This window comes from Lissotriton helveticus, chromosome 3_1 (assembly GCF_964261635.1).
Source record: "Lissotriton helveticus chromosome 3_1, aLisHel1.1, whole genome shotgun sequence".
NCBI lineage: Eukaryota > Metazoa > Chordata > Amphibia > Caudata > Salamandridae > Lissotriton > Lissotriton helveticus.
The window spans coordinates 1,723,122,558-1,723,143,629 of record NC_136061.1 but is presented as its reverse complement, the minus strand read 5'-3'; positions in this window follow the sequence as shown (position 1 = coordinate 1,723,143,629).

Sequence of the window (21,072 nt, the reverse complement as noted above, 5' to 3'; positions counted from 1 at the left end):
AGCGCTGCAGTGAGCCAAGACACCGATCTTTGAAGGAAACCGTGAGTCCAAAAGCAATTGGAAGCGTAATGATTTCCTCGACAGGCGCATAGTGATAGACTGCTGGTGAAACAGTGTGCGCTTAATTTATTGTACCGCATTGTGAGGAACGCTTTTTCCTTGAGGATTCTGCTCAAAGACTATTATGAAGGCGTATTTATAAGTTATGTCTGCGCTCATTTAGAAGTGTCCGGATAGCGCCTCGCTCCATGTTCTGTCAGCTGTGAAACATTAACGAGTAGCGACCGCAAGGCGAGATACGTTACTGTGAGGTCGGCGAGTTTAGCCAAAGTTCATCACAAATTTCTTTGTTATTCAGAGGTAGTACTGTGCCAAAGTTCCAGTACAGCTGTTCCTCTACACCATCGTGAACAAGTTGTGTGAGGGAGACTTGATGGGAGGTGTAATTGATAGAAATATGGGCGAAGTCTGTCAGCTGCTGCCAGCCGTGTGAGGCGCCCGTTGTTCTGTCATCTGCGCAGCAAGGCTGAGGAGGGCGGAACGCTTTTCGATCAGTAGAGGGCGTTCTGTATGAAAGTCGCGGCGCAGGGGGGCAGAGCAACCACCTGTTCAAGCAGAGTTAAGCACTTTCCAGATGGAAGCCGGATTAGCGCTGAAGTTGGTTGCACGCTGATAGGCACAGCTAGTAATAAGCCTATTGGTTCTAAAGTGAGGAAGGAAATATTTTTATTAACCACGCTGACAGGCACAGCTTAAATCCAAGAAGCCTGCCAGGATTTTTTTTTCTCCGTGGTATCACGCTGATTGGCACAGCATTCGTAAAACTTTTAAAGCCTGTCAGGATTTTTCTCTGTGGAATCACGCTGATAGGCACAGCAATCATAAAACCTTTAAAAACATAGGTGGTCAGTGACATTGGAACTGTGTGGGTGAAAGGTTTAAATGTATTCAGATGTAAAATTATCAACCTTATCACCCTCTTTTCTTTATTCTGATGTAAAATTATCATCCTGGAGAAGTCAAGTCCTGAGAAGGTGGGAAAAGGCATTAATGTGTTGTACTTTTCTGTATACCCAATTGTTAGGCAAATTTGATTTAGGGTATTATATGTAAACTACGTGTGGTGTTTGGTATACTTTACAGCCACTTTACCTGCTCATATCTTACATTCCAGGCTCAAATTATTAAATGGCGACAGCAATGTCAATGTCACAACCACCTCCCTTCCTAAATGAAGATGGTGAACCTCTCACTCCGTGGAAAAATTGGGAAAGGATTTTTGAGTCCTATCTAATAGCTATTGGAGGCAACAGGTTTTCATCTGTCAGGAAGCTTCACATTTTGCTACATAACTTGGGAAAGCACGCTAGAGAGATTTATGATAATTTACCCGAAATTGCTAGTGAAAGCAGTGGCGGTGGGGTGGATGGTGATGCTCCACCTGATGTATATCAAGTTGCTTTGAGGAAACTAGATGCACAGTTTGGAAAGAAAATTAACGTAGTTTTGGAGCGACACAAATTCTTTTCAAGGTCTCAAGGGAAGTATGAGAGAGTAGTGAATTATATAGCAGTCCTTAGAGGATTGTCTGCCACTTGTGATTTTGGAAACATAACTGATTCTCTGATCAGAGATCAATTGGTTAGGTGCACATCAGATAAAAAAATACAAGAAAAATTACTAGCAGATGCCCCAGATTTGAAACAAGCTGTGGATATAGCAAAAAGCATCGAGCACACGGCATTCTGCCTGAATGAGATGAAGGATGCTGTTGAAGTGAAACAAGTTATTGAGGAAGAAAAACTGAAAGTGTCTAATAGGCATGACAAAAGCAAATATGTACAAAAAGGAAGTTCCTTTTTAAGAGATGAAACCCAAAAGTTGAAATGTTTCCGTTGCGGCAATCCCAATCACCTAGCTAATAGTGTGAAGTGTCCAGCAAGGGGAGCAATGTGTAGGAAGTGCAACAAAAGGGGACATTTTACCAAGGTGTGTCATGACATGAAAAAAGAGGTGACCCATGTTATTTTGGATGAGGAGGAACCCAGAGGGGACATTGTATTCCAGGTTAATGAACTTCTTGAGAGTTCTGATTGTAATTACCCTGAGTGTGAGATTATGCTTGACAATGTGCCCTATAATGCATTTGCAGATTCTTGCTCACCTTACACACTTATAGATGAAACTACATTTAAAACAAGGTCGGTTGACAAAGAGTATGAAGTGTTACCTCCAGACATCAACCCAGGAGGATACAATTGTGACACCATACCCCTAGTAGGAATGGTCATTATGCACATCAGATTCAAGGATAGAGTCACCGTGGGAAAAGTGTATTTAACAAAGAAAGGGTCATGCTTACTGGGGTGGAGACATCAAAAAGACCTAGGCATCAAGTTAGATCCTAATGCCCTTGAACCAGTATACTTGGTAGAGCAACCAAGCATAGGTGCTGAAGTGTGTGAGGATTACCCCAAGGTATTTTCAAGTGAGTTAGGATTATTGAAAGGTTTCCTCCATAAGATAAAACTCAAGAAGCATTACAAGCCTACGGTACATAAAGCTAGATCGGTGCCGTTGGTGGTGAGAGACTCATTAAAAAATGAATTGGAGAAAATGGAATCCATTGGGGTAATTGAGAAAATTGAGAGCTCTGAGTGGCTCGCCCCCATTGTGGTAGCTTCAAAGGGAGGTGACAAAGGGATTCGCCTGTGTGTGGATCTCAGGGACCTCAATGCCAATATCTGGGTAGAGAGGCATCCTCTCCCTAGAATAAATGAGATGCTCAGTGTGTTGAAAGGGGTGAAATTCTTCAGAATTTTGGATCTCTCTGCGGCATACCACCAGGTTGCTCTACATCCAGAGTCAAAAAGCCTGACTTCCTTCATTCCTTCATTACGCCATTTGGGGCATACCAATATAACCGTATGCCATTCCGTTTGGCCTTCCGCGGCGGCGGTTTTCCAACGCATTATGCAGCACATCCTAGAGGGTCTTGGTAAAGTCCTGTGCTTCCAGGACGATATACTAATCTATGGAGACACAGAGGGTGAGCACAACATGAACTTAAGAGAAGTAAAGCACGTTTTACTACCCAAAAGGACAAGTGCAAGATAGGGGTAAAGTCTGTAACTTACCTAGGGCACACCATTTCAGGAGAAGGAATTAAACCTAAAACCAGCCTGGTGGATGCAGTGATGTTAGCGCCCGCTCCTTCTAATAAGGATGAGCTCAGATCTTTCCTGGGATTGGTGGAGTACATGACTAAGTTCATTGAAAACTTTTCCAGTCACACACGCACAATGAGGGAACTCTTGAAAAAGGGTAGTACTTTTGTGTGGAGTGGTGAGTGCCAAAAGGAATTCATGTATGTGAAGTCAGCCATTGCCATAGCACCCACCTTAGGCATGTTTGAGCCCAATGAGAAAACCACACTGACTACGGATGCAAGTAGCAAGGGCCTGGTGGCGTCCCTTACTCAAAGGATTGGTGGATGCGAGAGAGTAATTGCTTTCGCTTCCAGGGCACTGAAGGACCCAGAGTCTAATTACTCTACCATTGGAAGGGAAGCCCTAGCGTGTTATTGGGCAATAAATCATTTTAAATTCTTCCTATGGGGGATCCCCTTTACCCTGAGGACCGACCATAAACCACTAATTCCCTTATTCTCCACAAAGAACATTGAGAGGGCCATTTGTTATGTGGCTGGTGAGAAAAACACCATAGCAGACTGCATGTCAAGGTTGCTGATACAGGGGGAGGACAATGTAGGTGGTCCACCAGAGGAGGCAATTCTCGCAGTAGGACACCCGGCAATCAGTAAGGAGGAGTGGGAGAATGAATCCAAAAATGACCAGGTGTTAAAGGAATTGAGGAAGTTAATAGAGGAAGGGTGGCCTGAGCATAACATTGAGCTAGCTGAAAACCTTAAACCATATTGGGCAGTGAGAAATGAGTTATCCAACATGAATGGTCAGGTATGGAGAGGGAATAAAGTCGTTCCTCCGGGTGGCATGAAAGACAGGATCATAGCGTTAGCACATGAAGGTCATCCTGGAAGAAGCATGACGAAGAGTAAGGTCAGACAACATTATTGGTTCCCTAGGATGGATGGGTTGGTGGAGAGCATGGTAAAAGACTGTGAAGCATGTGGGAGATGTGACAAATCCAAAGTAATACACAAGGCACCACTCATTCCGATAGGGGTACCAAGTAAACCATGGGACAAGTTGGGGATTGATATAATAGGTCCAATGAATTTACTTAACACCAACCAGAGGTTTATGTTTGTAATCATAGATTACCACTCTCATTGGATCAGTACCAAATTTGTATCTTCAATAACTACACAAGACTTGTTGGATTTTTTGCAGGAGGTGTTCGCAACAGAAGGTATACCGAGCACCCTGGTAACAGATAATGGCGTTCAATTTACGTCGGATATAATGAAAAAGTTCTTGTCAGAGTTAGCCATCACACATATAAGAACACCTTTTTATTGTCCTAAAGCTAATGGTATGGTGGAAAGGGCAAATAGGATGTTGAAGAACTCTATTCAAATGGCTGTTTCAATGCATGGACCTGTAGAGGAAGCTATTAGAAAAACTCTATGGTCATATCATTCTTCCCCCAATGCTGTGACAGGAGTATCTCCGTTTGTATCCCTTAAAGGGAGGAATCCGGGATCTAAGCTCAGCCCCAACTGGTTGAATGGTGGGAGTCCGGTGTGGGTGGACAGGGAGTCTGTGAAAGAAAACGTGGAATTACACCAGATGGATTACAAAACCAGGTACGACCAGAAGTGGGGCACCACTAACAGCAAGTTCCATGTTGGACAATGGGTAGTAGTCAAAAGACCTGTTATTGGACATGCAAAAGTGTCCTCTTTCTCCAAACCAGCAAGAGTACAGAGGGTGAACAGTAATTCAGTGGTGCTGGAGGATGGAAGCACATGGAGCATAGACATTGTAAGTGCCTGCCCCGATGTGTGCGTTCCAATGGCTGAATGTGAAGAAAACCAGGATGTTAATCTTCCGGACATTCAAACGGCCAGAGAAACCAGGGTGCGCCAGCCACCAAGTTGGCAAAAGGACTATGTAACTTAGAGCTTCTTAAGTATACCTTGCCTACCCCAGTGGACTGTGTTATAACCATTGTAATTTCCCTTACAGAGGGAGATGTGTTGTAATCGCCTTTGTAACGTTATATTCTGTAATGGTATGTCCCATCACCCCTTCCCCATTTCATTGTTCTTCAGGCCCATGGAATGTTGGTGGGGCGCTTGAGTTAGAACGTTGTGTTTGAGGCTGGCAGTGCAGAGACCAAGACGTAATAAAACAGCTCTTCTTCTACATCTGCGTGGCTGTGTTTAATTCTAACAGTATGTAACTGTTTAGGTGAGCACATACCTGTGTGATTGACTGTATGGGTGAGTGTGTAGGTGTGTGATTAGTTCTATGGGTGACTCACTTGGTGTGTGAGTCCCTGTATCGGGTATGAATGTATATGTTAATGCCTGTATTAGTGAGTGAGCAGGTGCATGAATGGCAGTATGGGTGAGCAAGTAGATGTGTGTAGATCTAGGAGTCATCCAGTGGGTGTGTAAGTACTGGTGTGGGTCTGTGAATGGGTTTACAAATGGTTGTTTGGGAGTGGCAGTGGGTATATAAAATATTCTACAGTGGTGTGAGTGGGTGCATCAGAGATGCTGGGGCTGATGTCATCATTGAGCTCACTGACCATGTCATAAGTGATGTATTATGTTAGGTCATAAGCAGTGCATTGTAGGGGCGCAAGTTATAGTTAACCCAGCTAACTATAACAGCTGATTTCTCTTGTTTTGTATGAGTAAAATCCGACCCTAACTATAATGCCCCGGTAACCTTTGTTTTTGTAGTTTTCCAAACATTTTTCATGGACTTCTTTAGGCAGGGCTACGTCAAAAACAGTTTTTTTCTCTTTTTTAATTCTATTTGCTAACTATAACATCCTTATGACCTTTGTTTTTTTCGGTACATTTCTAAGTTTTTTTAAATGCTAATCCCTAACTGTAACTTCCCTGTAACCTTTGTTTCTTTAATGAATTTCTAAGGTTTTTTAACTAGCAGTCATGTTTGTAGAGTGGTGGAGAAAGTGGGATTCGCCTCCAACCAGCTTTCAGGAAATCAGCTGTGTAAGACTTATAGGAGGTACCAGGAGGGCTTCTTGGTCCCCAATGTCCCTCAGGAGTAAAGAGGACTTCATCCCTCAACCAGTAGTGCACCAGGTGGCACGCTCGCAGAGTGTTGGAGAAAGGGAGGCATGGCCTCCACAGACCTCTTAGCAATCACACTGTGTTGGACTTACTGGGGGTAACAGGAGGGGTAGTTGGCTCCTAGGTAAATTTTGCCAGTTATCATTATTTACTTTTTCACTTTTTAAATGTAAGTCAATAGTTTGTGTTTAGTAAGTGCATCAACAACGTATACAAACATACTCTGTTTTTTAAACAACACTTTGTTACATTTTGTAATCTCTTCTTTAAAACTATCAACTGTAATATATGTGTCTTGGTCTGCAACATCTCCTCTTAACAACTCTATATTTTCTTTAGAATCCTGCTTAGGACTAAAGGAACAAAACTGCACATCACCACACACCTTTTCTACGTCTGTCACACTACCATGCAAAAGAGCTCTATTCATTGTTCCTAAACATAAAGCGAACGTTTTCACATAAATCACATAAATCAGCCTCCTACCTAAAGTTTGTATTGATGAGTGGTATAACTTATTTTGTGTTTAAAATTTCGCCTTGGAAAGACACGTGGGGATTTTCTTAATATGTCATTGGATTGCTGTCTAATAATAGAAATACTACTACAATTCCATTTGTATACAGGACCCTGACTATGCCTTCCTTGTACTACTTTCATAACATCGTCCTCTTGAATCAATAGCTAACTAATCTGTTATCCTGGAGATAGCTTTCTTTATTAAAGAAATCTGTACAAGGGGTAAAAACTAAAAACTGTACAACTGTTACTTCTATTCACTTATCCTTTCTTCTGGTTTTGTCTCCTGATGCACAACACTATTTTGTCAAGAGTCTTCATTCTATTTAGAATCAAAATGAAAAGCTTCCTCTTCAAAGCAAAGAAAGGCCTTATCAACTACATTCTCAACGTGTTCTTTCTGTTTCACTGCATCTCTCCTTCTTTAACACCTTTTTAAATGTATCACTTAATTTACAACCACTCTACCACAAAACATCCTGGTCTGATTTCCTTAAACTGCTTCTATCTCCTGCTTATGTTGTGTCAATGTTTGTTACAATCTCTTCTCTTCTTCCATTGTACAGTTTGTCAACTCTTGTTGTTTCTCAGAGTCACAATTGTATTTTCTTTATTTTGTAATCTTTGCAAATGTCCACATATATTTTTAAGAAATGACTTTGTCCTCTTACCAGTAGCTCTTTCTCTTTCAGCACTTTTTCTGCATGTTGCCCCTTTTCTAACTCGTTTCTGCAAAGATACTGTTGTTGCTTTATTGTCTGAGCTTTTGTAGGGATTCTAATTGTGTGTACATATGTATATCTTGTTTTGTTAAAAATAAAAAAGTATATTTTCATTTTTAACCTATCAAATGTACAAACTACTTTAGTACTGACTTACACATAATACAAAAACAGTTGTTATGGTATGTTACAGTTTTAAATTTACAGATGAACCTAGCTATATTACTACATGCACTAACTTCAATACCCAAAGCAAAATACAAAACTTTATTTATTAGTTACCAAGTCTCAAATATGTAGGCAGCACCAAGTTTTTAACCATATTTTACAACACTTGATAGCAGTGGTGAACGCAGACCCCAATTACTCCGTGGCTCAGAATTTTTCTCTAATTTATAAATATGATGCCATCTTATTTTGGGGACATTATGTTTGTATTGATTTGTACATTATTGCAATTGTTTGTGATAGTCTTTTTATTTGACAAGAGTCTATGCATTTACCCTGCAGTCTGTTTACTATGGGCCCGATTTACAGAACTAATTTAAGACAAAATCCTAAACGTACTACCATTTTGGTATTCCCAGAAGGCACTTACTCATTTTGGTATTCACAGAAGGCACTTACTCATTGATGAGTAAGTGCCTTCTGTGAATACCAAAATGAGTAAGTGCCTTCTGGGAATACCAAAATGGTAGTAAGTTTAAGGGCCCGATTCACAGAATTAACTTAAGACAAAATCCTAAACTTACTTCTTTTGATATTCACAGAATGCATTTACTAATTTTGGTATTCACAGAATGGATTTACGACTACTAACTTTACGTCCACAGTCAGGCCGGAAATTCTGGCCCGGAGGCGGAGCTTCCGGCTCAGAGGCTGAGCTTGCGGCCCAGAGTCGGAGCTTCTGGCTTGGAGGCGGAGCTTCCAGCTCGGAGGTGGAGATTTAGCCATGGCTGAAATCTTCACCTCTGGCCCGCAAGCTCCGCCTCTAGGCCACAAGCTCCGCCTCCAAGCCAGAAGCTCCGCCTCCGGGCCGGAAGCTCCACCTCCAGGCTGGAATTTCCAGCCCGAGTGCGGATGTAAAGTTAGTAGTCGTAAAGCCATTCTGTGAATACCAAAAGTAGTAAGTGCATTCTGTGAATACCAAAAGTAGTAAGTGCATTCTGTGAATACCAAAAGTAGTAAGTTTAGGATTTTGTCTTAAGTAAGTTCTGTGAATCGGGCCCTAAGATTTTGTCTTAAGTTAGTTCTGTGAATCGCGCCCTATGTTTATAAGCCTTAGTTCTGGTTTGTTTTTGCAATTTGGGTGGAGTTAAGTTGCACTATTTAACATTGGCATTTTGGTAGTGTGTCATGTGAGCAAGACCGTGTGCCTTACGGTCGAAACACATCGTGGCAGGCATACAGGATGTGATGTGCCGTGAATCCAATAAATCACTTTTTTGGATTTGAAACCGGAACATCTTGTGGTCCGTACCTTGTGTGCCCTGTTGGTCTCATGGTGGGCTAAGGATTGTGTGTATATATATATATATATATATATATAAACACCAAATCTTCAATTCTTGCACAAAGAAGACACGGACCCCAGGCTGCAGTAAGGGAGATTTTATTCACCTCTCAGGCGACGCGTTTCGAGCAACTCGTGCTCTTGATCACACACCATGCACCTGGTCAGCATTCATTTAAATACATTTTTTTGCTTTGCAGTGCTCCACCTCCTGAGTGAATCACATGGTGCATAGACATGGAAAACACACTTTTCTATGCTATTTACTTTGGCACCCACCATCACTGCACTTAATTTACATAAGGCCGGGAAATTAGTATATCTGCATAAATGCAAAAACCCCCTTGATCTGTTGAAGCATTCCTCACTACAGTTAATATATGCCGAAATTTGAGGATGTCCTATTATAACCAAAACTCAAAATTAATCATAATAGTGCTTACTCAAACAATGTATATACACATAACAAAATATATATATATCAATATAAAAATATATACGTGTTCTTTTATATTCACATAATTACATCACTGTACAATTATATACAATAACATTATAATTTGGACAGTCCACCATCCCTGACATGAATGCCTAAATGATCATAACCCTAATTAAAACAGGTCATGAAAATGTATATACATAAGATCAAAGGTTCAAGGTTTCATTACAATAACATATCCCCCTATGCCCATCTTCATACCCTTAGTGACAACAAACTACTAAGTGATGATAAAATAATTAATAAACCAACAAAGTACCACTAGGCACCCTTTGTGATTGCAAATGACTAAAAAAGTGAATATACTATATACAATAATTTCATATTTTACATGATTTTTGGGAGAGAGTTTCGACAATCACTTAGCTCGTTATCAAATTCATTCTCATAGCAGATGTGATGTCACACCCAGTCCCCCCACGGTGCCAATTGATGCAGCAAACAGTATTCATGATTATCAACACATGATGTATAAATTTTCTTAGAGCCCTAAGAGACTGAGACACAAATGAAATACATAGGATCACATAAAGATATAATTCCTATTGACTCAAGATATTACATGAGCTTTTGCCCTTAGTGAACTAATATGAAAAATTATTATAACATATGGTGTAAATCTTCAGTCGTGTTTAAACCATTTGGATATTTACTGTCCAGTTCTACTATAAACTCAGTTTCTCTTTTTCTGAGACGTCCCTCTCTATCACCTCCCCGTGCTGAGGGAGCCACCACATCTATGACAAAGTACATCAGCTGAGATAAATCATTATTGTGGGTTGATTTAAAGTGGCGTGCTACCGGGTAGGTGTTATCGTTGTTAACTATTGCCCGTAAGTGTTGCAATATTCTGACATGCACCTGCAACTTGGTGCTGCCAACATACCTCAGCCCGCAGGTACAGGTCAGAACATATATTGCAAACTCACTGTGGCAGTTGTAATTGCCACGGATAATCTTTCTGGTAGGGCAAAAGGGTGTGCTGTAATGAGTGGTGTTTACACCAAACTTGCACGCCCTACATGAGGAACACTTATAGAATCCTTTATATTTGAGCCAAGTACTGCCACTACTTGACTCTGGACTAGTTTTGACCAGACTGTTATGCATGCTGAACGATTTCTTATATGTAATAGTAGGAGAACCCTGCAATATCTCACCGTAGAAGCCATCTGTCATCAAAACAGGCCAATGTCTTCTTACAATTGACCTGATTTGCTTTTCCTGTTTACTATAAGTCAGGATCAGGCGGGGAGTATTATTCTCTGAAGTCACTAACGATGTATCAGACCTGAACAGTGACTCCCTGGGTTTTTCACGGCAGCGTTTTAGTGCACCGTTCAGAATTTTATCGTTGTATCCTCGGGCTTTAAGTCTGCCAATTGTGTTCTTAGCCTCTTGTTCAAATAGTTCAGGGGTACTACTAATTCGTTTCACCCGCACCAGTTCTCCATATGGAACATTGTTAATGTAATGCTGTGGATGGCTGCTACCGGCATGGAGTATGCTATTACCGGCAGTCGGTTTACGAAAAAGCGATGTATTTATACTGTTGTCTTCAATGTTTATATGGACATCAAGAAAGTCCGCATGTACTTTACTAATTTGAGAGGTGAAAAAAAGATTCTCACTGTTGGTATTAAGTGCATCAACAAATATCTGCGCACTCACCTCATCACCCTCCCAAATACAAAAGACATCATCTATAAACCATTTCCAGTGTCTCACATGCCTAAAGCCTGGTGTGGCCACTAGAACACGCTCCTCCCACCAGCCCACGTGAAGACACGCGTAGCTGGGGGAGAAGCATGATCCCATCGCCACACCACGGACTTGTCTCCAAATATTCTTAGCAAACATAAAATAGTTATTATGCAAACACCAATGTATCAATTCACACAACATTTTGTTGTGGGCATAGTATTCACAGGTTCGTAGGTCCAAGTAATGTTTGACAGCCTCTAAACCCTTAATGTGATCTATAGATGTATATAATGACTCTATATCTAGAGTAATTAAACACCAGTTCTCTTGCCACGTGATAGTAGATAATTTTTTCAAAAAATCGCCAGTGTCCTTTATGTAACTCGGCAGACTTTGCACAATGTCTTGTAGGAAAAAGTCAATATAACTTGAAATATTCTCCCCTACTCTTTTGATGGCTGCAATGATCGGTCGACCAGGCGTGGGGACTTTCTGCTTGTGTATTTTTGGAATCAGATATAAGATAGGTATGACCGGATGTTCAACATGTAAGAAATCAAATTCAACTTGTGAAATCAAATTGTTCCTTTTGTATGACATTAAAAGCTTCTTTAAGCTCTCCTTCGCTCGTTTATATGTCATCCCATTTGATCTCTCATAACAGGTGGTATCATTTAGTTGTCTCATGGCTTCTACCACATAGTCAGTTTTTTTCCACAACACAATATTACCACCTTTGTCTGATTTGTTGATCACCACATCTTGATTCTGATTCAGTTTTTTCATTAGTACATTATATTGACGCACCATAGCATTGTCCCTATGTAAGTGTGCCTGTGTTTTGCGGTTTAATTTCTTAAGATCTTCTATTACACATTCATGATATATGTCTACCGCATCCTTCGGCATTACAGGCAAAAATGTGCTTACCGGTTTAAATGGACTTTCGCCAGCTCCTTTCTGTTGAATATCCACATTTTGTAATTCACATTGCGTAGATGGAGTGGCGTCGTCATTCGTGGTAGAGCTATCCGGGTTACCCAGATCACAAAGGGTAAGAAGCAGTCTTGCATCTCGTGCTGCTGGCGCGGTTGCAGACTTAACCGGCTGTTTAATATTTTTGGAAGTCTTTTCCTTTTTCTCTAACACCGGTTTTGTGGCAAAGAATTTTCTGAGTTTCAATTTGCGAATGAACTTAAAAACATCCACTCTGGTACTGGTGTAATTGAAAGCACTCTCGGGACAAAAATGTAATCCTAGCGCTAAAAGTTGTTCTTCAGCAGCTGATAGGACTACATCGGTGAGATTCGTAATGGTACAGTCCTTGCCTAATTCCTATATATATATATGTGTGTGTGTTTCACTTACCTAATATATACTTCCATTATGTTGTGAAGGAATGCGTGCTAAAGGAATATGCATAGTAAAGGCAATGCATGGTAAAGTCATTGTGTGGTAAAGGATGCGTGGTAAAGGCATTGCCTGGTATATGATGTGTTGTAAAGGCTGTTTCCCATTTCCTCAATTTATGGAAGAATGTGATTTGCGGAACCTCTCCCAAATGTGGGGAATTAACACCAGCCCTAAATGATCAACATCATGGAATACAAAATAGTGACCATAGCTCAAACAAAACAGCTTTCTTCTCATTGCTCTGATTCGTACCGCTACCAGGCAGGTGTGGACTTTTTCCTATCTAATAAGATATTTCCTCAATTTATGGAAGAATGTGATCTGAGGAACCTCTCCCAAATGTGTGTAATTAACACCTGCTTTAAATGATCATCATCATGGTATACAAAATAGTGACCATAGCTCAAACAAAACAGCTTTCTTCTCATTGCTCTGATCCGTACCTCTACCAGGTAGGTGTGGACTTTTTCCTATCTAATAAGACATTTACTCAATTTATGGAAGAATGTGATTTGAGGAACCTCTCCCAAATGTGTGTAATTAACACCTGCTTTAAATGATCATCATCATGGTATACAAAATAGTGACCATAGCTCAAACAAAACAGCTATCTTCTCATTGCTCTGATCCATGCCCCCCACTAGGCAGGTGTGGACTCTTTCCTATTCATTTTTCACCTGGGGTTCTAATGGTACTAAAATTCCCAAATTATTGCACTCACGCCTCCGACATGCACAGTGTTCTTGTCAATTAGGTTATTTCAGATGTTGTGTTGACATTATCAATAATGTGATAAAAAATTAAATGAATGATGTTATATGTGAGGTCATGAGTAGTGCATGGCGAGGGCATGTGTTATAGTTGCTTGAAATAACTATAACAGGTAAACTTTAGTGTGTTTTTTAGTTTAAGATTTTACGTTTATACATGACATTTTCTCCTAACTATAATGTCACTTCACCCTTAGTTTTTTCAGTGAATTTTTGAGGTTATGTAATGCAAAGTAAGATATTATTACCATACCTAACTATAACGTCACTTTAACCTTTGTTTCTTTCAGTGAATTTATAGTTTTATTTACATAAAGTATTATTTAATTACCATATTACCATATTGTAAGACCTGGGGTTTTTGGATCTCAGAGTATGCACCCTGTAGAAGCAGGAACCACTGCTCTAGTCAGGGTAAGATAGATACACATTAAAAGACCGCTTGTGCTCACAATCAGGTAGAAGCAAATAGCACTTGGGGGTTACTTGAAGTCGTGCTCGACTGGGGTAAATCCAAAGTTCAGGCCAACAGCGATGGACAACAGGCGGCTACAAGATTCACACAGGTCCAGCAGAAAAAGTACCTCGGATGGAGCACGCTTCCACGTCGAAGACTCAGTGCGTCGGTGCTGATCTGTGTAGGTGATGAAGGCTTCATTGATGAACCCCCTTACGATGCAGGCATTGTCGAGCAGTGCGGTCTGTCATGATGTCATCATCTTTCTTCCCAGCCCTGGCTCCAGACTATCAGTAGAGAGTTGTTAGCCCTTTGTGGGAGAAACAGGATATTGCCTATTCAGCTGTAAGTGTCAGTAATCCAGCTCTCCTCCTGCCCAGGAATGCAGATGGATGCAGGTGAGTTCTCTGTCACACCCACCTTTCTTGTGGTTGTAGCTGTGTAGAGGGAAGTCACAAAGTGTAGCTGTCACCCACCCCAGATGCGTATTGGAGACAGGTTGCAGGGACGCAGAGCAGAAAGAGCAGAAAAATGTCCACTTTCTTAAAACAGTAATGTTAAATCCAACTTTACCCTTAAAGAGGATTTATCATTACTAGTCCAAAGATATAAAACATGATGCACCTACTCCTTTCTGACCAGGAATTAAAATGTTAAAGTGTTTAAGCAATTCCCAATGCTAGCCTATGAGAGGAGTAAGCCTCACAGTAGTGAAAAACAAATGTGGGTATTTGTCACTACTAGGGCATGCAAACCGTAACAGTACATGTCCTAATATTTACATATACTGCACCCTGTCCTTAGGGCTACCTAGGGCCTACCTTAGGGGTGACGTGTGTAATAAAAGGTGAGTTTAAGGCATGGCAAGAGGTTTTAAGTGCCAAGTTGAAGTGACAGTAAATTGCACACACAGGCTTTGCAATGGCAGGTCTGAGACAGGTTTGAAAGGTTACTTGTGTGGGTGGCGCAATCAGTGCTGTAGGCCCACTAGTAGTATTAAGGTTACAGGCGCTGGGTGTATATGGTATACCACTTTACAAGGGACTTATAAGTAAACTAAATATGTCAATTGGGGATACACCAATGTCACCATGTTTAGGTGAGAAGCACATGCACTTTAGCACTAGTCAGCAGTGGTAGAGTGCTCAGAGTTCAAATACCAACAAAAAGATACCGCAAAAAAAAGAAGGTAAGCAGGCAAAAGGTTTGGGAAGACCACCCTAAGGTTGACAGGTCTAACACGTGTGTCTCCAGCTGAAAGTGGGGATTTCTACCCAAACTCTAGGGAATTCTCATTGATAAGGCGAAAGAACCTGGATAGACCATCAGCATTGGAGTGGTCTACCCCTGGGCTGTGAATACCCTGTAGAGAAATGGACCACCTCAACAATTTTGGATTTTATACCCTCATCTGCATGAGCCACCGGAGGGGCCTGTGGACGGTCTGAATCAGGAAGTGAGCGCCAAAAAGCTATGGCTTCAACTTCTTTAGTGCCCAAACCACAGCAAACGTTTCTATTTCACGGGGAGAAACCTTCTAGAGATGAAGGCAACAGGTTATTTTAGGCCCTCTTCATTGAGCTGTGATAAAACTGCCCCTATGCCATGTTTTGAGGCATCTGTTTAAACAATAAACTCCTGGGAGAAGTTAGGGGCACTGAGCACAGGGGCCAGCACATGGCCTGCTTAAGGGAGTTCAATGTTTTTTGGCATGCCTCTGTCCAAATCACTTTTCAGGGCCGCTTATTAGAAGTCTGTCAAGGGGGCAACAATGGTGCCATATCCCTTGACAAAACTCCTGTAGTACCCGGTGAGCCCCAAGAATGCTCTGACCTCAATCTGGTTTCTGTGTGGCTCCTATGGCATTATAGTCTCTAGTTTGACCTGGAGGGGTTGTACCTTACCCCTCCCCACAAGGTGTCCCAAGTACACCACAGACCTCTGCCCTATCTGGCACTTACTGGCATTGATAGTCAGGCCTGTCTTTTAAAGAGCTTGAAGCACTTCCTGGAGGTGACTAAGGTGGTCTGCCAGCTACTACTGTAGCAGCCTTGCCAAGTACCATGCATCAGGCTTTTCAGTGTGGTGGTCCACATCACTGAATTGAACTGCATAGTCAGCCATTTAAAGCGCCTCCTCAACTGTGAGGTACAAAAGGGGGTGGTGATGGACGGAGCATCAGAACCAATCAAACACTCACACCCAGTCAAAAGATCTAGGTTTGATCCATCACCGTTCTTTAGCCCACTCTGCCACCCCAGTTCAGACATGGCTATATGCAAATCAGTCTGACCCTGTGCCTCATGGGAACAGTCCAGCCCGAACTGCCAAGCCATGCCTTCCCTGGACCGGAAACAAGCTTCCGAGGACCGGTTTCTGGCATTACAGCCGTCTTCAGCCCGGCTTGCTTGAATCCAGTGGCAAAGTGAGCAAGGGACTCACGTCTGAGCATACCCTGCCACACTTATGGCGGCCAAAGCGGTACAAAAGGGGGTGGTGATGGACGGAGCATCAGAACCAATCAAACACTCACACCCAGTCAAAAGATCTGGGTTTGATCCATCACCGTTCTTTAGCCCACTCTGCCACCCCAGTTCAGACATGGCTATATGCAAATCAGTCTGACCATGTGCCTCATGGGAACAGTCCAGCCCGAACTGCCAAGCCATGCCTTCCCTGGACCCGAAACAAGCTTCCGAGGACCGGTTTCTGGCATTACAGCCGTCTTCAGCGCGGCTTGCTTGAATCCAGTGGCAAAGTGAGTAAGGGACTCACGTCTGAGCATACCCTGCCACACTTATGGCGGCCAAAGCGGCACAAGAGGGGGACGTGATGGACGGAGCATCAGAACCAATCAAACACTCACACCCAGTCAAAAGATCTGGGTTTGATCCATCACCGTTCTTTAGCCCACTCTGCCACCCCAGTTCAGACATGGCTATATGCAAATCAGTCTGACCCAGTGCCTCATGGGAACAGTCTAGCCCGAACTGCCAAGCCATGCCTTCCCTGGACCGGAAACAAGCTTCCGAGGACCGGTTTATGGCATTACAGCCGTCTTCAGCCCGGCTTGCTTGAATCCAGTGGCAAAGTGAGCAAGGGACTCACGTCTGAGCATACCCTGCCACACTTATGGCGGCCAAAGCGGTACAAAAGGAGGTGGTGATGGACGGAGCATCAGAACCAATCAAACACTCACACCCAGTCAAAAGATCTGGGTTTAATCCATCACCGTTCTTTAGCCCACTCTGCCACCCCAGTTCAGACATGGCTATATGCAAATCAGTCTGACCCTGTGCCTCATGGGAACAGTCCAGCCCGAACTGCCAAGCCATGCCTTCCCTGGACCGGAAACAAGCTTCCGAGGACCGGTTTCTGGCATTACAGCCGTCTTCAGCCCGGCTTGCTTGAATCCAGTGGCAAAGTGAGCAAGGGACTCACCTCTGAGCATACCCTGCCACACTTATGGCGGCCAAAGCGGTACAAAAGGGGGTGGTGATGGACGGAGCATCAGAACCAATTAAACACTCACACCCAGTCAAAAGATCTGGGTTTGATCCATCACCGTTCTTTAGCCCATTCTGCCACCCCAGTTCAGACATGGCTATATGCAAATCAGTCTGACCCTGTGCCTCATGGGAACAGTCCAGCCCGAACTGCCAAGCCATGCCTTCCCTGGACCGGAAACAAGCTTCCGAGGCCCGGTTTCTGGCATTACAGCCGTCTTCAGCCCGGCTTGCTTGAATCCAGTGGCAAAGTGAGCAAGGGACTCACGTCTGAGCATATCCTGCCACACTTATGGCGGCCAAAGCGGTACAAAAGGGGGTGGTGATGGACGGAGCATCAGAACCAATCAAACACTCACACCCAGTCAAAAGATCTGGGTTTGATCCATCACCGTTCTTTAGCCCACTCCGCCACCCCAGTTCAGACATGGCTATATGCAAATCAGTCTGACCCTGTGCCTCATGGGAACAGTCCAGCCCGAACTGCCAAGCCATGCCTTCCCTGGACCGGAAACAAGCTTCCGAGGACCGGTTTCTGGCAATACAGCCGTCTTCAGCCCCGCTTGCTTGAATCCAGTGGCAAAGTGAGCAAGGGACTCACGTCTGAGCATACCCTGCCACACTTATGGCGGCCAAAGCGGTACAAAGGGGGTGGTGATGGACGGAGCATCAGAACCAATCAAACACTCACACCCAGTCAAAAGATCTGGGTTTTATCCATCACCGTTCTTTAGCCCACTCTGCCACCCCAGTTCAGACATGGCTATATGCAAATCAGTCTGACCCTGTGCCTCATGGGAACAGTCCAGCCCGAACTGCGGCCTTACCCCTCCCCACAAGGTGTCCCAAGTACACCACAGACCTCTGCCCTATCTGGCACTTACTGGCATTGATAGTCATGCCTGTCTTTTAAAGAGCTTGAAGCACTTCCTGGAGGTGACTAAGGTGGTCTGCCAGCTACTACTGTAGCAGCCTAGCCAAGTACCATGCATCAGGCTTTTCAGTGTGGTGGTCCACATCACTGAATTGAACTGCATAGTCAGCCATTTAAAGCGCCTCCTCAACTGTGAGGCCAGAGCGTACTAATTAGCACCACTGGGTGACTGAGCAAGCTAGTGGCAGAGCGCTCTCCACGCTGCTCGTGGGCTGGGTCATCTGCGCTCGCTCTAGCTACTGGGCTACCGATTCGCCCTACAGCGCAGCAGACAGCACTGACGCCATGAGAGTCAGTCTGATTTTGCCCAACGGCTATTGCCGAGACAACGAGGAGAGAAACTCATGTGTCACACAGACACACATTTAGTTGGGACGCCCACGAGCGGGGGCAGTGCACAGGTTAAGTAAAGTTTCAAACACTGCAGCCAGCCAGCTCCTGCCCCTGCTTGCACTGTGTTGTGCCACGTGTATACAGACACTATATTATCTGGGTTGCTGTCTTGGTAGAAACCCCCTGTGAACGAACCCGAACCCCAGAGGAGCTCTTCAGGTTTCTCTGATTCAACTTTGTTTCGTGTCATCAGTTGTGGGGGTGGGGCCTGATAGGAAAGCTGGACTGAGGGGAGTTTACTGTTTTAGGAGACCTACATAGGATGGGTCGGAAAATTGCGACAGGTGGAGTGGCGAAACCTGAAATAGAGGTTACAGGGCAGGAACTGAGGGAGACAATGTGCAGGTGCCATACTGTAAATCCAAAGGCAGAGTGTGAGAGACAGAGTTGCAGTTGGTGTGGGGCAGGGAGTACTCACAAAGACCATTCCGCCACTGCAAACAGAAAACAAGCATTTGCAATGCAATAGGTCTCGCATTAGGAAAGTTTGAGCTATTGGTCTTGTAAATTTATTTGTTGGTTTTGAAAATAGCTAAATTAATAGCTTTGTCATTTACAATGCCAATAGTTATAACTTTCGCAAATGTGACACCTATAACATGGGGTTGCGCTGGGTGATGCTGTGGTGGTGCTGTGGTGGTGCTGTGGTGCTGTGGTGGTGCTGAGCGGTGCTGTGGTGGTGCTGGGTGGTGCTGTGGTGGTGCTGAGTGGTGCTGTGGTGGTGCTGAGTGATAATGTGGTGGTGCTGAGTGATAATGTGGTGGTGCTGATTGGTGCTGTGGTGGTGCTGAGTGGTGCTGTGGTGGTGCTGAGTGATAATGTGGTGGTGCTGAGTGATAATGTGGTGGTGCTGAGTGATGCTGGGGTAGCGCTGAGTGGTGCTGTGGTGGTGCCGAGTGATGCTGGGGTGGCGCTGAGTGATGCGGTGGTGGTGCTGAGTGGTGCTGTGGTGGTGATGAGTGATGCTGTGGTGGTGCTGAGTGGTGCTGTGTTGGTGCTGAGTGGTGCTGTGGTTGTGCTGAGTGATAATGTGGTGGTGCTGAGTGATAATGTGGTGGTTCTGAGTGATGCTGGGGTAGCGCTGAGTGATGCTGTGGTGGTGCTGAGTGATGCTGTGGTGGTGCTGATTGGTGCTGTGGTGGTGCTGAGTGATGCTGTGGTGGTGCTGAGTGATAATGTGGTGGTGCTGATTGGTGCTGTGGTGGTGCTGAGTGGTGCTGTGGTGGTGCTGAGTGATAATGTGGTGGTGCTGAGTGATAATGTGATGGTGCTGAGTGATGCTGTGGTGGCGCTGAGTGATGCTGTGGTGGCGCTGAGTGATGCTGGGGTGGCGCTGAGTGATGCTGGGGTGGCGCTGAGTGATGATGTTGTGATGCAGAGGGCAGAAAGGCACAACTAGAGTTGGAGCTATTGGCATTGTAAATGACAATGCCTTTTATTCATTTGTTTTGAAAACCTGCAAGTGGTGCATAAACACACACTTTGTACGTATAGTCCTTGCTTACAAGAAGCAAGGCTGTCAGTAAAAGACTGCCAGCTTTGCTTCTCATAAGCATGAGCTATAAGTACAAAGTGCTTGTTTACGCACAGCTTGCAGGTTTTCAAAACAAATGAATAAAAGGCATTGTCATTTACAATGCTAATAGCTCAAACTCTCGCAAATGCAAGACCTATAGCACTGCAAATGCTTGTTAGAGTTTGGGCTACTGGCATTGTAAATAGACAATGCATTTTACCCATGTGTTATGAGTGGATATACATGGAGTGAAAATGTGGGTTGGATTAGAATGGTTAGTTGTGGATTTGTGTAGTGGAATTATGACATGGTGTGGAGTGGAACTATGTGGGTAGTAATTATGTGGTAGAGTTTTGAAATGATGTGGAGTGGCACTGTCATGAAGTGTAATTATGTGGAATGGTTCTTTGTGGTGTGCGGATGAATTTTGTGGCATGATGTGGAATGGATGCATGTGGCATTGTCTAATTGTTTTGAATGATCTGGTTTGGTGTTGAATTATGTGGAATGGAATTATGTGGAGTTGAATTGTATGATGTGAAACTGGTGTTTAAATGGAATTATGCAGATTTGAATCATGTGGCATGGTCTGGAGTGTATCCAAGTGGATTGTTGCTATGCGACAGTGGTTTGTGAGGTGGGTACATGTATGTTATTGAGTACAGTGTTATTATGTACAGTTGAATTATGTTCCGCTGAGTGGTATTATGTGGAGTGTAATTATGTGATGGGGAATTGTGGTGTGTCACACTAAACATCCACGTATGCTACAGAGGAATTGGAATCTTTAGATCAATCTACAGAAAAAAAGGCAATCACCAACAATTCAGATTAAATAAAGATCTGGTTGGTCCCTAAAACAAACAGGCTAGC